The sequence below is a fragment of the Peromyscus maniculatus genome, chromosome 13 (assembly GCF_049852395.1).
Source record: "Peromyscus maniculatus bairdii isolate BWxNUB_F1_BW_parent chromosome 13, HU_Pman_BW_mat_3.1, whole genome shotgun sequence".
In the NCBI taxonomy this organism is placed as follows: domain Eukaryota; kingdom Metazoa; phylum Chordata; class Mammalia; order Rodentia; family Cricetidae; genus Peromyscus; species Peromyscus maniculatus.
This window is the reverse complement of record NC_134864.1, coordinates 51,142,940-51,160,148: the sequence shown is the minus strand read 5'-3', so window position 1 is coordinate 51,160,148 and position 17,209 is coordinate 51,142,940. Positions and strand designations below refer to the sequence as shown.

Sequence of the window (17,209 nt, the reverse complement as noted above, 5' to 3'; positions counted from 1 at the left end):
AGCTGCCATGACAGGCTTAGAGGCCCAGACATAGCTTCTGTGACAGGCTTACTGGCAGGCAACACCCAGACCCAGGAAAAGCCATAAGCTGACCTCACCCAAGGAGGGTCTACATCTAAGGGGAAGTACCTGACATCCCAAACATTCCAACCATTAGATAAGGTGGCCAGATGTCCAAGAGTCTAGTACACACCTATTTCTGTTTTACAGATACCCCTAGACAATTGTCAGCCAATCAGGGTCCTGTATCCTGGAAATCCCCTCACCCCAACCTCTGCTATGATAAAAATTCTACCCCACCTGAGCTCAGAGCTCTGTGTTCTCACCAGTGTGTCGGACAGACAGAGGGACCAAGCACCGGAGCTTAAAGGGAATAAAGAATAAAGGTCTTTTCTTTTACATGTGAGATTCAGCCTCCGTGGTGATCTTTTGGTCCCCGCAATCTGGGCATAACAGATCCCAGAAGTCAAACTCAGGTCCTCAGGCTTGGCAGCAAATCCCTTCACCTGCTGAGCCAGCTCTTCAACCCACTAAGAGTAACTCTTGTTTTGGGTTTGGGTTTTGGTTTTTCAAGACAGGGTTTCTCTGTGTAACAGTCCTGCCTGCCCTAGAACTTGCTCTATAGACCAGCCTGGCCTCGAACTCACAGAGATCCATTTGCCTCTGCCTCCCACGTGCTGGGATTAAAGGCGTGTGCCACCACCTGGCTAACAGTAACTCTTAATTCTGGGTTGTCGACTCAAAGTGTATAGCGTATACTGCTATAATTAAGTAATGCTCCCTTTCTATTTTGAGGTTTGAGTCCAGGGCCTCATCTATGCTAAGCCAGGATAGTAACACTGAGCTATACTCTTGTGTAGCACGAATCTATGGTCTTATTAAATCAAACCTAAGGCCAGTTATTGTGGTGAATGCCTCACCTCGCCAGTTCCTCAGCTGACCCTGTTTCCTCAGACTGGAAACCTCTGAGTCCTCATCCAGAATGAATCTCAGCTGAACTGCTGCTCAAAAACCTAAAAGCTTAACCAGCCAAAAGCTTCTAGTTTATGGTCTTCACGCCTTATATACCTTTCTGCTTTCTGCCATCACTCCCTGGGATTAAAGACTTGAGTCACCATGCTTGGCTGTATCCTTGAACACACAGAGATCCAGGTAGATTTCTGCCTCTGGAATGCTAGGATTAAAGGCATGTGCTACCACTGCCTATCCTCTATGTTTGTTCTGGCTGTTCTGTTCTCTGACTCCAGATAAGTTTATTTAGCATGCACAATATTTCGGGGGACACAATACTACCACACTCTTGGACCTTAAATAAGTCTTAAAAAGCACTAAATTGGTACTTCACAAAGTCTATATAATTACTTCTTACAGTCATAGTTAAATACCAAAAGAAAGTTGCATAAATTGGAAGCTTTACCGTTTTTTGAAGGGTTGGGGGTTGGGGTGATTTGGTAGTATAATACTCGCCTGGGTTATTCAGAGCCCAGCATCACAAAACGGTGGTGGCGGGAAATACTATTAGATTTCCTAATCATATTCATGATGAGAAAAAGCTAGAACTAAGCTCTACTGTTTCATACAAGACAAAAAAAATACTTCTTAAAAAAGCTGGGGGTGGTGGTGGCTCACACCTTTGTATCTCCCCCAGCACTCAGGAGACAGGCGGGAGGATCTCTGAGTTCAAGGCAGTCTGTCAATTCCAGCATAGCCTGGGCTACACAGGAAACCCTCTCTCAAAAAAACAAAAAAAGAGAACAAACAAAAAGATTGGGCATGGTGGAACTGTGATTGAGAACAGACAAGAGTCACATCCCACAGCAAACACATCTAAATATTGGGATTCAGAAGTGAGAAACACGGGATACATGTAAAACCTTAATTTTTCTTTAAGTTGCCAGGTATGGTTGGTTGTATTACCTGCATCACAGCAGGAGGCAGAAGCAGGATGTTGTCACAAGTTCACAGGCCAACCTGGTCTGCAGTGAGTCCCAGACCAGCCAGGGATACATGTAGGAAGGACTCTGCCTCAGAACAACATAAAAATCCTTCTTGATGCTATGTTCTGATATTAATTACATGGCTACAGCTCACTATTAGAGGAAAACAGACAAGCTTTTAGGGAATGCAGCCACAAAACAGGACAAGAGCTCAAGTTCAGCCTGGTCTACAGGGCAAGTCCAGGACAGTCTGATCTACAGAGCCGAACTCCAGGATAGCCTGGCCTACAAAGCAAGCTCCAGGACATCCTGGGCTACATAAAGATTCTGTCTTAAAATACAAACAAACAAAAGATCTGAACTCTTTTCTCTTTGGGGCATCGTGTCCCCTGTGTGGCACCTCTCCAGGTCACTACCCTTCCTTGAATTCTGTTTCAAAGGTGCGATCACTTCACTGCACAGCATCTGTCCCTATTGCCATTGTAATTTTATATTCCACCACCTTTAAAGCACAGAGACCTACCAATGTCCAACTACTCTTTTTTTTTTTTTGGTTTTTCGAGACAGGGTTTCTCTGTGTAGCTTTGAGTCTTTCCTGGGACTCACTTGGTAGCCCAGGCTGGCCTAGAACTCACAGAGATCCACCAGCCTCTGCCTCCCAAGTGCTGAGATTAAAGGCGTGTGCCACCACCGCCCGGCCAACTATTCTTTTAAACTGGAACGAATGTGGACTTTGGGGAGCTCCGCTCAGGCCAGCTCCTCCCATTCCAGACCCGCCCCCAACAAAGCCTGCCAAGGGGCGGCTCCTCTACCTGAGATGCTTGAGACCACGCCTACAGGCTTTTTAAGAGGGCCCATAGCCTTGCCATGTGGTTTCTCCTCTTCCCCTGGGACCACCTGGGAATGTTCTGCTCAGATTAAATCTGGACTTTAATTCGGCCTGATCTGATTCACTGCATCGGAGGAGTTACACACACACCCGGGGTGGGGGTGGGGGTTACTTATCAGTAAGTTCTTGTAATATCAGTTTTCTAACAAATTAATACAGACGAGAATATTGACTTGTCCAGGGGTGGCCACTACTGTGCTAAACTCAGTCTCCTACTTCAGCCTTGAAACTTCAAGGTTTTCTTTTACTTGAACTTTTAGAAATGAATTCGAGCAAGAGAGATGGCTCCGGGGTTAAAAACACTGGCTGTCCTTCCAGAGGACCCAGGTTCAATTCCCAACACGCACATGGCAGCCCACAATTGTCTATAATTCCACTTTCAGGAGATCTGACTCCCTCAAACATGTAAAACACCAATGCACATTAAAAAAATAAACAACTTTTAAAAAAGAATAAAATGAATTAGTTTAATTGATCAAGAAAAAAATAAATCTAGCTAATTAGAATATACTAATTTTTAAAATGTAAAATGTAGTAAAACTTCACTGAAGATGAAAATATATCAACCGATATGACTGAAAGAGAAAACTGCCCTTCTCCCAAAAAATATAAAGTCATAATCAAGTGCAAACCAAAATAATTTAAAAAGAAAATAAGTGCTTACCAAATACTTGGTATGTGCCCAAGACTCCTCAAAAGGCAAGTGTACCAAAAACTTCACATTATGAATTTAAATTAATGCAGTGGCCTTACCTGACTTATGAGAAAGGTTAGGGGCAGTTTATGCAGCAGAGAAATAGATCATTCATCGCCTCTGGGAGGATCAGGGATGGGGCTCAAATCTGGTCAGTTTTCTCATCTGTAAAAGGAAGATAATTGTATGTACCTCATTGAGTTGCTTAGCAGAATTAAATTAGGTATTTCAAGAACCCATGCTTAGCATGGTACCCAGCACATAGTAATCACTTAACGTTAACTTCTATTAGAAACAGTAAGTGGTAGTTTATTAGGATTATCATTTTCATCTCCAATCTGCAGGGCTAAAATGCCCTCTACCAGCTGCCAGTGGTTTCTGAACAGTGCAGTATAATTCTCTACTAATTCAGGCCCTCCTACCTCCTTGGGGCTAGAGTTATAGAATATCCAGAGAAGTTTCCCCTGCGAGTCACATTAAAAATCCACATCTAAAAAAATGGTTTCTACATCTGTAAAGTGCACTTAGGCATTGATTCTCTTCGGACAGAAAACACTAACAGAAGCCAGGCCTTTAACCTCAGCACTTAAGAGGCAGAGGCAGGTGCGTCTCTGTGGATTCGAGGCCAGCCTGGGCTATATGGTAAGGTCCAGGGCAGCCAGGGCTACATAGTGAGACTCAGTCTCAAAACAAAGCAACAAGCGGAAGAGTGTTTGGGGCCTGGGGGACCATGTTTCTTCCCTAGCACGTGGCAAGCTCAGCTTTGATTCCCTAGGAACCCTGGAGTGCAGGCACACGCACACGTGTACACACTTGCACACACTTGAATGATTTGGTTAGAACATTCATCAGCTCCAGTTAATAATTCTTTACCACAAATGCTTACTGAATCCCTGCCTGTGTCCCGACTACTGTAGAAAATCCTACACTCCAGAAAGGAGGAAAAGGTAGTGGTGGCTAAACTCTGTTCTAAGATTCCTCGCTTCTAAGAATCTGAAGCAAATGGCTCTTCTGCTACTGAATCCATCCACTTTTCCTTTCTCTTACTTGGATTCTCGGGAGCAGGTGGAGCCACTCACACCTGGAAATCTCTCTTTCTCCCGGCCTCCCCTCCCCTGCCTCCACACGCAGCCAGCCTTGCTGGCCAGGCTTCTTTTGATTTTACTTTATAGCGGCACATGATGAAAGGCCTATGGTGGGGCAGAAGTGGACCACGGGCAGACCTCAGCAAACTTTGCTCTTCTGAAGGCCCCAACTCCAACAAGTTTCAGCAAGTTACTGAATTAAACAAAAAAAGGCAGACCTCACAGGTGTGGTGGCTCACACCTGTAATCTCAATACTAGGGAGGTTGAGGCAGGAAGATTGCTGTGAACTCAAGTCTGTCAATTCCAGGCCAGCTAGAACTTGTGTGAGATACTGTCTCAAAAAAGACAACAGAGGCTGGATGGGAAGGTGGCTACAAGTTCAAGGCCACCCTAAGCTACATGAGACCTTTTCTCAACAAAACAAAGAAACTAAAAATTGAAATCCAGTCCTACATCCAGACCGTCCAAATTTTCAGATTTAAAATTTCTCATAAAATTTAATATTTTCAGGTCAGCGGCTGGTTGAAATTTCTAAACATTTACAACCAAGTTATTTTATAATCTGTTCCATCTATAAAGTCACTAAGTTATACACAATAGTGTAAGTCACACAAAAGCATTTCCAGGGCGTTTATTGTCATTTTTCATGTGTATCTGACTCCAGATTTCAAACCTACCATTTGGCTGCCCTCTGAGGACGCCTCCCACCCCAGCCTGCACCTCCATGCAGACACACTTTGGGGGCCTCTTACCCTATAAGCGGCCTCTGCCACCTCCCTGGCTCACAGCCACCTTAGTTCAAAACCCTCCTCACTGTCTTCTGGGGAGCTGCCTCACTGGAATTCCATCCATCCTGCCCCCTTTTATTATACCTACTCTTTATACAACTCCAACCGCTTTATTTTAAGTAATGTACTTGGCCAAAGACCCTCAGAGTCACTAGTAAATTTAAAAGAAACCCACACTCCCTACCCTAGCAGAGAAACTTGAGTCTCCACTTAGCATTTACACCACCACTCCCCATGGTCCAAGGCCACAAAGAACCACAATTTGCAACACAGAGCACTCTATTGTCCCTAGGCATTTATTCATACTTGCAGGTCCCACCTCCTGAAATACCTAACTCCTCCCATTTGCTTAGGGGAGAAACCTCCGATGCAGAGCCCTCAGGAAAGCCCTGCCTAGACCAGAGCAGAAAACTAGGTTTCCTTCCTCCGGGTTAGCTCATTCCCAATCATTCAGTGTTGTAAGTAACAGTTTTCTAAGTCTTCACCACCAGACTAAAGTTCTGTGATGGGGGGAGGAGAGGAGAAGGAGCTACCTAGAGCCATAGCTTGGTTGCTTGGTAGAGCGCTCACCAACAGCCCCACAAGTCCTGGGTTCAATAACCAATAAAGGGCACCTCATAAATAATGGTGCACGCCTAAAATCTCCACTCTGGAGGTTCAAAGTTCAAGGTCATACTTCCTGCAGGAGACTTTTTTTTTTTCCTCGAGACAGGGTTTCTCGTGTTATAACTGCTGTGGCTGTCCTGGAACTCACTTTGTAGACCTGGCTGGCCTTGAACTCATGGAGATCCACCTGCCTCTGTCTCCAGAGAGTTGGGATAATAGGTCTGTCTTTCTTTTTAAACTGAAACAAGCAAACAGAAAAAAAGTTTTTGTATTGTCAGGCTAGGCGCTGCCACAAGCCAGCTGATCTGCTAAAGGAACAAGCACTGGAGTCAGTGACTCCTGTCACCTCCTCAGGTCACTCCAGAGTCAGCCCACCAATGCCACACACTACCCAGGCCTTCAAAGCCACAAAAGGGACTCTCATCTTAAGGACAGTCAGGCCTAGAGGATGTCAAGTTCAAATTCACCTCAGTAGTGGAGACTGCAAGGCCCTGGGTTCAATGGTCAGTACCATGGAAAGAAAACACAAATTAAAGGAGCAATCCAAATCACACTGCTTTACCATTCTAAAGTGCAAAGCCTCAGTTTCCATAGCCACACCACAGAACAGCCAAGATCAGTGCTGCTTCACTGATGAAGACACTCCGACTACTTTTGTTTCTTTGAGACAAAGCCTCACTCGGCTCCAAGCTGGCCTAAACTCACTGCAGCTATGGCTGACATCCAACTCTTGATCGTCCTGCCTCAGCCTCCCAAGTACTAGAGATTGCAGACGTGCTACCAGTCCCAGCCTGAAGCTAAGATTAATAAAATCAACTTTAGGGGGCTGGAGATATGGCTCAGTGGTTAGAGCACAGGCTGTTCTTCTAGAGGAACCAGATTCAACTCCCAACACCCACATGACAGCTCACAACTGCCTGTAACTCCAAAATCTGACACCCTCACACAAACATACATGCAGGCAAAACACCGATGCACATAAAATAAAAAATAAATAAAAATTAAAAAAAATAAAATAAATTTAAATTTTGTTTATTTTTATTTCTAATCACGAGCGTGTGTGTTGTATGTGTGTGGGTTTGTGCACCTCAGAGGTGTGTCTGAGCCCCAGGATCTGGAGTTACAGTCATGAGCCATCAAATGCATATATGCTGAGAATAGAGCTTGGACCCTCCAGGAGAGCAGCAGCACTCATAACCACTGAGCCATCTCTCCAGCACCGTTTTGATTTTGATGTGTCTATGTGTTGGATGTATGAATGTATGAATGCTTAAGAGTCCAGAAGAGGGTATTAGGTCACCTGGAGCAGACAGTTGTGAGCCACCCAATGTGGGAACCAAACTTGAGTTTTCTGGAAGGGCAACAAATGCTCTTAAGTACTGAGCCATCTCTCCAGCCTGCCTTTCAAAATAATAGTTATTTTTACTAATATTATCATTACTATAAAGGTCTACCCATGGAGCCCTGGAACTCTCTATATAGACCAGGCTGGTCTCAAATGCAGAGATCCACCTGCCTCTGCCTCCCTAGGATTAAAAGTGTGTGCCACCATTGCCTGGCTTAGAATTTATTTTGATTTTGATTAATAAGATTAGCTTTAGGGGCTGCCAAGGTGGCTCAGCAGGTAAAGGCGCTTGCTGCCAATCCTGACAACCTGGGTTCAATCCCTGGGACCCACCTGGTGGAATCAGAAAACTTGACTCCTGCAAGCTGTCCTCTGACCTCACATGCATGGTGTGCCATAAACACACACACACACACACACACACACACACACACACACACACACTACAACGACATAAAAAAAAAGATTAATTTTAATTATAAGGTGTCATATCACTAGGATTAAAGACCAATTTGACTCTAAAGCCCCAATTTTTAACCAATACGAAAGTTTTACACAACTTGCTACCTTCAAGGTTTTAAGCTTATGCTGTGTGCACACTCAGACAAAAACAGAAAGGCACGAAAATGTTATCATCCTGAGTGGGATGGACACTTCAAATATAGTATGAGTATGGACTATTTTTAGTAAGGGAAAAAGCAAACAAACAAGATGTTACTTAGATGGTGTTACTAAAGAACACAAGGTGGGCTAGAAGAACCATCGAATCCTTATTGCAAGGAATTGTATTCCCCTGTCCTGTTAAAGAAATCAAAGATTAAGGAAAAATAGGATCAGAGCAGAGCTCAACCCAAAGCCTGGTTCCAACCAAGTATGGCTGGATGATGGCATGATACAATGATCTCATGTGGGTTTTCCTGAGAGGGTTGGGGGTGGGGTTAGCAGGGTCATACTATATAACCAGGTTGGCCTTGAACTTGAAATCCTCTGGTCCTGGAATATAGGCGTCCACTGCCATCCTGCCTAAGAATTAGTTTTACGTGTAAACCACAGCTGGGATGGTAGCATACATCCCTAAGGCCAGCACTCAGATGCAGGAAGGTCACAGTGAGTCAGTGGCCAGCCCAGTCTAAGCAGTGAGCTCCAGCCTGTGAGACCCTGTCTCCAAAATAAATATAAATAACAAGGTAAATCACACTGTGTGAAAAAGTTAGAACCAAGTGGTCGGTCACCTTAAATCCGGGAAGGAAAAGCAGGAAGCCTAACATTTTAACTTCAGTTTCTCCCAAATCTCAAAATGACCAGGAGCACTGTCTCAAATCGGCCTTTCCACGGGCCCCTGGGAGGCGCTCAGAGCTGATGCAGTGAGAAGCTGTCTCTTGGACCACTTTGAGAACACACTGTATCCACCTTACAGTACATCCAGTGCAGTCTCGGGCCTGTCTCACCTTCACAGGGGACCAGTGTGCAAAGAAGCTGTCTCCAGACACAAACGGCCAGGCTTTCCAGAACCTCAACCCCTGTTCCAAACGGAGATGCCGAGAGCTAACCCGAGAAGACCTCCCCCAAAGGGAAACCAAGGGTTTGGTTGAACTGGCACCGTCAAGTGCTCAGGCTGCACACTGTCCATCTGACTTAAAATTTTCAAACCTCCAAAATCAGCAGCAATGGGAGCCAGGCTGCGGGCTCGGAAGTCAAGAGCACTCCCTGGCTGCTCTGTCAGAGGACCCAGGGTTCACTCCCAGCACCCAGGTGGTGGTGTACAACCATCTGGGTTCCAGGGGAGCTGACACCCTCTTCTGGCCTCCTCAGGCACAGCACCCACATGGTACGCAGACACACCTGCAGGCCAAACACCCATACACAACATAAAATAAAATTTTAAAAAGAGCAGCAATATGATTTTCTGCAAAGAAAAAAAAAAAACAATGGCGATGAGATACGCAAATTTCTTTATAAAATCTTTTAGAGAAAAGAAAAGTTGATTTTTTTCAGACATACAAATTAAACATCTACTTTTTAAACAAAACGACTCATAGTGAAAGAGACAGTCCCTTTCAATTTAAAACTATTCAGTATGTTCCCAGGAAGTGTCTTATTAGTTTGAAATAAAATTAACTTTTAAAACATCAAATCTACCATTTCTTCAGGAATAAAATAGCCCATGAGTGGGTTACAAGAGTGAATTAAAATGTTTGGGACAGGATGGGGAAAAAAAAAACATAAAACTTTCAGCATTTGTACATAATACAGTTTTTGAAACGCTAAGAATATGAAGCTGATAATAAGCATTAAACATACTGATCTCATGGGAGAGAGATGGCTCATCAGTTAAGAGCACTGACTGATGCTCCAGAGTTCAATTCCCAGGCTATCTGGTGTCTGATCTTCTGATCTCGCCAGGATACATACACACACACACACACACACACACACACACACACACACACATATGAGTTTGAGTCCAGCCTGGTCTACAGAGTGAGTTCCAAGATAGCCAGGACTACACAGAGAAACCCTGTCTTGAAAAAAACAAAAAAAAAAAAAATTACAAAATAGCAAGATTTCTTTCAACTTTTAAAATATCCTGGGAAAAGGGGACTCAGAATGATTTTTCTTCTACACAGTTTGCTCTGAAAATAAGGGCCACAACAGGAATAATGGTTTTGCTACACACATACATGAAATGCCCTAGTCAATAAGCAATTTCAATTAATCAATAATGATAAAACAACCATTACAGGTAATTTGCATTCTGATACCAAATCCATACCATCTTCAAATATCAAGACTTTCTTGGGCACAAGTCTAAATGGCTGGTCATCTAACACTGTGAGAAAACAGAGCTCTATTTTAGCCAGACAAAAGCAAAGGATCCTTGGTAAGAATCATGTTAAGGAGCCTCAGTGTGAGGCCTCACAGGAGCCAGGGCTGACCAAGTCAGGGATTACCCGCGTCGCTCTGCAATTGACAGGCAATTTTTCACCACCACTGCTCTGTGGGCTGAGTGATCAGAACGTGGTCTGCCTGTGCCAGCAATCTCCAGCAAGCAACCAACCAAGCAGGGGACACACACACACACACACACACACACACACACACACACACACACACACTGACCCAAGGGGGGGGGGGACGAATAAAAGAGGTCAACTGAACTCCTCACTCATGCCCACGATGGGGCTGGAGGTGGCAGGGCCCTGTACATTGCAATTTCAACACTAAACGACAACCAGGAGGTGGTCAGCGGTAGCCCAGCCGACCTTCGAAAAGAAGGAAATCTAGATTTGGAAATTTGAGTTTACTACACGAGAGAAAAAAAAGTTTCAGAGTTGATGGTACCGAAGCCTGAACCAAAATCGAGTTCGTTTGCAGGGTAGGCCAAAGCCGAAGTCTATGTTCAGCTCACAGACCCCTGAGCTGTAGCCATCACAACTTTTAAGTTTCCTTCAAACCCCCCTTTTTCTAACTCCAGACAGGCACCTAAGGATATCGCACAAAGCTAAACAGTTAGCATCAGGACAAACCAAGCATTGCTCCTGAAAACTGCAGGTAGGACCTTACTTCAAAAGCCGCCCTGCCCCTCCAGTTCCTTCCTCCCAATTTTGAATTGCTCTGCAACGTCTGCCTGTCAGCCGAGGTGTCGTGTCCCCCCCCCCCCAGCTCCTCGTGGCTTCAGTTTCTGAGTTGGTTTAACCGGACGGTGACCAAATGGGGGGGGGGGGAGAAACTCCTGCAAACCTGGAGGCTGGGGGGGGGACACTGGCTGCTCCAGAAGCCTGCCCGGTCCTGCCCCTCTCCCTGACAGTTTGCACTCTGAGATCCCTACTGCCCGGAGCTGTCCAGAAAGAGGGATCTGGAGACCCAAAGGAGTCCGGGAGGAAAGGTTGGGGAAGGGGGGGGAGGGAATACATGAACAAGCAACACCCCCACCGCTGTTCCATGGGGTACGGAATTTAAAAAAAAGAGAGAGAGAGGGAGAGAGAGAGAGAGGGAGGCCGCCGGGCCAAGACCGTGCAGCAGGAGCAGCACCTGAATCCACCTCCTCCTCCCTTCCCACCCCCCAGAGCCCAGTCACTAACTAATAACGCGAAAGGGGGAAAAGAAAAGAAAAAAAAATCCCTTGAAAACTTTTCCAAACCGGAAGAGAAGGCTTCTCCCCGGGCCTGGGAGCTCTTGGGGGGGGGGGGGGGGGAATGGGCTGGAGTTGGCAGCCCCGGAGGGGGATCTCGGGGAGTGGGGTGGGGCGCGGGCGAGGGGTGCAGGGGCGGAGTACCTTGAATGGACAGGAACTGGCAAAGAGTTTTCCAGCCAGCCGAGTGCTCTCCCCCCTCCCCGACGCCCTCGGGGGGTCCCCGGCGCTAGGACCGGGGCTCCCCGGAGAGAAGGCAACCCCCAATTCGGGCCTAAGAGGAAACTTTCCGGGCCGCGGCTGCACCTGACTTCTCGCCGCCCCTCCACCCCACGCCCGCCAGGCCGCCCGCCCCGCCCCGGCCAGGCCGTCCGGAGCGCCGCGGAGTGGGGGGAATAAATCAACCCAACAGTTACCGGAATCCCGGGGACCCCGTCTGCGCGATGCCCGGGGGGGACGGGAGGGACGGAGCGGCCGCACACTCTCCACTCTCTCAAGGCCCCGGCCGTCCCGGTCCCCGCCGCCCGCCCGGCCTTCCGCCCCGCGGGAGAGCCTGGGGCCGGCGCAGGATGCAGCCCCGCCGCGCCGCCCGCCCGCCCGCCCGCCCCGAGGCCCCCGGGGGACCCCAGGGGCGCGGGAGGCCTGTGGCGCGGGGGGCAGGGCGCGGCCGCCGCGGGGCCCGAGGCCTAGGGCGTCCGTCCCCCTCCCTTCCCGCAGCCCTCCCCAGGCCCGGCCCGCGCAGGCCGCGCCGCTCGCCGCGCTCAGTCCGCCGCCGCCGGAACCCCCGCCGGAGCTGCCCCCGAGGGCGTCCCCGAGGCCCCCCCCCCCCGAGGTCCCCCCACCCCGGGCCCCCCGCCACCCCAGCGCCGGCCCCACTCACCCTTTCATTCTCCGCCCGCGGCCTGGCGTGGGCCGGCGAATCCCCGGCCTCACGTAAGCGCGCTCGCCGCCCGCCCTGCCTGCGCGGCCCAGCCCGCCGCCCTACGGGAGCCCGGGGATGTGGGCCGGGCCTGGGGCCGCCTCTGCTTACCTTTCAGCTGCCTTTTTTTTTTTTTTTTTTTTTTTCTGATTTTTTTTTTTTTCTCCCTCCTCCTCCTTCCTCCCTCCCCCCCCTTCTCCCTCGGCTGGGCTGACAGATCAGAGAGGCGCTGGCAGTGGACTAGGAAGCTCGGCTGGTACTGCTTTCCCCCCCGCCCCTGGGCTTCAGCGAGAGTCTTTGCCTGTCGAACAAGAAGGGGTGAGGATCATATTTTTATTTTGGAAACTAAAAAGTGCTCCCGGGGTCGGCGATCGTGAAGGGGAAATCCCTGAATGTACTCTCCAGCCAAGAAGGCAGGGCTGCCCGCCTGCACGGGAAGAGGCGGCAGCCTCCTACAGCACCACTACAGGCACTGCGAGGACATAGCACCACAGCGCAGTTCCTCTGCCCTCCGAAACGACAACTTTCCTACCATCTTGGAGGCAGAGAGCGAAGAGGGGCCAAGGGGGAAGAAAGTGCACCGGCTCCGGAGAAAGTGCAAATTTCTACCTCGCCTCTCCGGGGGGCGGGAAAAAGTCCACACCGGCGCCTAAGTGTTTGAAAAGCTGGGATGGAAACAGAATCGAGTTCATTCGCCCCCGTAGAGGGGGGAATGTCTGTCTCTGCACCTTCTGATGGCAAGAAATCTTGACAAGACACAGGTTTTACGATATTATCGTTGCTTTCCGTTTTAACTTTTTTTTTTTTTTCTTTTCCGTGATGGTGACAGTGCTAGCTTCATGTTTTTCTTTTTTCCTCCAGGCTAATAATGTTTTTTTTTTTTTTCTTCTCTATGGCAGGTCCAAGTTCTGTATCTGCTGGTTAGTGTGTAAATTGGCACTTCAGAGACGTCAAGGTCACTTTATTGTGTTTATTTCATTGCCCGTTTATATTGCATGTATGCGTGTTTATGTTCTCGTGTGTTGTAGTGGAGGTTCTGTGGTTTTGGTATCCACGAAACTGAGGGCGCAGCAAGTCAACTGAAAAGGGATGTCTTTTGTCTTTTCTCAAAGCCGTGGAAGTAAAACCTATTGACTGTCCAGAAAGGCCTAATACAGCTGTTTATTTTTCACAGTGCAAATTAAAGCACTGTGTATTTAAACTCTCCTTACAGCAGACCAAGCCTGTGATGGTCTGTCTGCCCGGGAAGAAAGATTACTCCTGTAAACCTAGCAGTAGATTGAAAGATGCTTTGGATTTTCTTTAAGTAAAGTTATTTATTAAGAATTACATTTAGGATTGCACTTGTGTTATTTTCTTTGTTTGTATAGATAATTTAATGTTCGGATCTTTGGTGCATTACACAGAGTTCTCTCTGCTTCTCACAACACAGAATTGAGGGGTGTGTTTATTCTTCCTAGTGTTGAAATGTTCAGAACTTCCAGTGTGGTGCCAGCCTGTTGAGTAACTTCATAGACTGCAAGGATGTCGTGAATTTACTTTTTTTAAGAAATGATTTATTTTTATTGTATGTGCATTGGTGTTTTGCCTGCTTGTATGTCTGTGTGGGGGTGTCGAGTCCCCTGGAACCTGAGTTACAGACAGTTGTGAGCTGCCACACCTGGGTGCTGGGAATTGAACCCGGGTCCTCTGGGAGAGCAGCCAGTGCTCTTAACCACTGAGCTGTCTCTCCAGCCCCACAATTTCCTTATTTTTTAGAGCAGATTTTAGCACATAAACAGGATCAAAGTTAAACTGTACTGGGTGCAGGGATGACAGACGTCAGGTGCAGCCGACTGGCATTTACTCCGGGAGAGCTGTGGTGAATTTCTTGCAGAGGCATTGGAAGCGTGGTAGGAAATGGCCAGGCTTTTCATATGTTCAAAGGGAATGAGGGATTTCCACTTAAAATTCATTACCAATCATTTAGGAGTAACTGATAACTCCAGTTTAAAATGTCTGTTTCTGAGTTATAACTTTAAGATGAATTCAGATAATGTTTATCTGTGGAGCTTTATTATCTAAATTTGCATATAATACCTTCTGTGAGTTTTACCTCCTTCTTTGATAGAAAAATCTATAGGCATTAAAATTAACCGGTTTCCCCTTACTTGTGAAGTTGTGCTATGTTTACAATGTTGTTGTTTGTTTTGCTTTGGTTTGTTTCGAGACAGGATCCTGCTATATATATAACTCACGCCGGCCCTGAACTCAGTATGTAGTTCAGGCTAGCATGGAACTCACAGCCATCCTTCTGCCTCTCAAGTGCTAGTATTAGTCACACGCAACATCACCTAGCCCAGTACTTGTTCTTTAACACGTGGACGTTAAGCACAGTGGTCGTTCCAGGAGAGTTAGGGTTCTGTAACTGAGACCACTACTGGAGTTGGAAAGCGTGTTTGCCGGCAGCACGTTTTCTTTCCCTTCTGTGTGCCTTAACCTTATGTAGACAGTGATCTCAGTGTTTCGAGAGCTGGAGCAGCCTTGGCATTAAACATCCCTCTGGTCACCGAAGAGACTTGTTTGCATGACCAGCAGAGGCCGTAGTGCATGTCTTTAGGATTTCACTGCTTTTCTGTGCCCCGGGTGTTCCTTGTACATTGGCATAACCCGTGTTTACCCCATCATCCCAGCTAGCCAAAATTTGGGGGATTACAGTTCAACCAAGAAGGGAGAAATCCCACGAAATTTACTTTTGGAGAATTGAACTGCGAAGACTTGTGACATTTAGTGTGTGGAGAGGCACTCGGGTACCACAAGTGGGAGTCAGAAGACAGCCTGTGGGAGTCCGTTCTCTCTTTCCACCACATGGGTCTCAGGGATCAAACTCCAATCATCAGGTCTGATGATCAGCAGGAGACTTTACCCAGTGAGCCATCTTACCAGCCCAGGATTTGTTTAGGTTGACAGTTAAAATCATTCGGATGCCATGTCTGGCTCTGTGGAACTGAGCGCTAATATAGTTAATAACAATTTAAGAACCCTAGTTTTCCCCCAGTGAAATCCTCTACTCAAATTTAGCTGATATTGCTGAGTACTTGATAAACCTTGGGAACCTTTCTAGGCATTTCACTTCTTTTTATTTTATTTTATTGGTTTTTTGAGACAGAGTTTCTCTATGTAGCTCTGGATGTCTTGGAACTCACTCTGCAACCAGGCTGGCCTTGAATTCAGAGATCCACGTGCCTCTGGCTCCAGAGTGCTGGGATCTGCATGCACTACCACCTGGCTAGACACTTTATATATGTGTTATTTTATTCACTGTTCAGGTTTGGTTTAGTTTGAGACTGTCCCACTATATACACTGGCTGGTATGGAACTTACTCTGTAGACCAGGCTGGCCTTGAATTCAGAGACCTCCTTGCCTCTGCCTCCTGAGTTCTGGAATTAAAGGAATATGCCACTATATTCTCCCTATTTTTTTCTATTTTCTTTAAAGATTTGTTTATTTATTATGTATAGTGTTCTGCCTGCATGTATACATGCATGCCAGAAGAGGGTGTCAGATCTCATTATAGATGGTTGTGAGTCACCATCTATATGAGAATGATGGGAATTGAACTCAGGTCCTCTGGAAGAGCATCCATTGCTCTTAACCTCTGAGCCATCTCTCCAGCCCCTAGTCTCCCTATTTTTGAGGAAGAGTCTTTCCTTGTAGTCAAAGCTGGCCTTGAACTCCCTATTTGGCCCAAAGTAGTCTTTAATTCATAATCCTTCTGCCTCAGCCTCTGAAGTATTACAATTGTATGCACCATGGCCAGGCAGTGGTGGCGCACGCCTTTAATCCCAGCACTTGGGAGGCAGAGGCAGGCGGATCTCTGTGAGTTCGAGGCCAGCCTGGACTACCAAGTGAGTTCCAGGAAAGGTGCAAAGCTACACAGAGAAACCCTATCTCGAAAAACCAAAAAAAAAACAACAATTATATTATATGCACCATGATATCTTGCTGCATCTACCTTTTGGTACTAGTGGTTTTAGTTTCGTAAAAATTGAGTACTTCATTGTGAATACTATAATGAAGTTATTAAGAAAATGATAACTATATCCTGTCCTTAGAAGTTCTCCTTTAGTGTGTGTGTGTGGAAATGTAACAATACCCATTATTTTGTATGCTTACTAAAAAATTAATTTAAAAATCTCATTTAGAGATTGTAGATTTAAAGTAAAAGGTTCATGTGTGCTTGCTTAATGTATTAGAATTTGTCTATAAGTAAAAATACCTTTCTCAGCAAATGCTTGCTGACAAAATCACCACCTTTTTTTTTTTTCTTTCAAGAAAGAAACCACTGACAATAGACATTGTTAATCAAGTTTACTAAGATTTTTGTTTGTTTTGGAGGGAGCTTGTTTCGTGGGTTATTTGGGTTTTTCTTTTTTTCTTTTTTTGAGATAGGGTCTCATGTACCCTAGGCTAGCCTCAAACTGTCTATAGCTGTTTCTCCTCTCTCCGCCTTTGAAGTGCTGGGATCATGGACCTAGACACCGTGTCCAGCATATTTGAACACTTCTAAGGGCAGACCCCAGGGCAAACACAGGCAGTTCCAGAAACCTTGCTTGAATGGATGGATGCGTACGTTACGAGCACAGTGTTCCAGTTACTACAGAGCCTGGGCGGGACAGTGCTGAGCCGGGCCCGGGCTGACGTGCGTCACCACACAGATCTGCTGTGACAACAGCCCCACCACGACTGCACTTGTGGGGTTGTGCCCCTCAGGATCCACTGCACCCCAGCCTGGGCAGCAGATCCTAAACCCCCTGATGTGAATAAGTGGCA

The 17,209-nt window shown here is 46.7% G+C and overlaps 1 protein-coding gene across 7 annotated transcripts in view; it reads right to left on the bottom strand.

Annotated features, from left to right (window-relative positions):
- The window catches only part of Ino80d (INO80 complex subunit D), a 71,746-nt gene extending 59,209 nt beyond the window's left edge, over positions 1–12,537 (bottom strand). For 2 of the 7 annotated variants that reach the window (XM_076550266.1, XM_076550271.1), the window contains exons 1-2: positions 12,358–12,536; positions 3,580–3,685 (exon numbers count right to left, since the gene is read on the bottom strand). The gene's annotated coding sequence lies outside the window, so the exon portion shown is untranslated. Of the gene's footprint in view, positions 1–1,917; positions 2,086–3,579; positions 3,686–6,148; positions 7,294–11,621; positions 11,785–11,893; positions 12,034–12,357 lie in introns of those variants that run through there. The other 5 variants (XM_076550270.1, XM_015993911.3, XM_006975010.4 and 2 more) reach the window with 5 other exon arrangements.
- Positions 12,538–17,209: the final 4,672 nt, after the last annotated feature.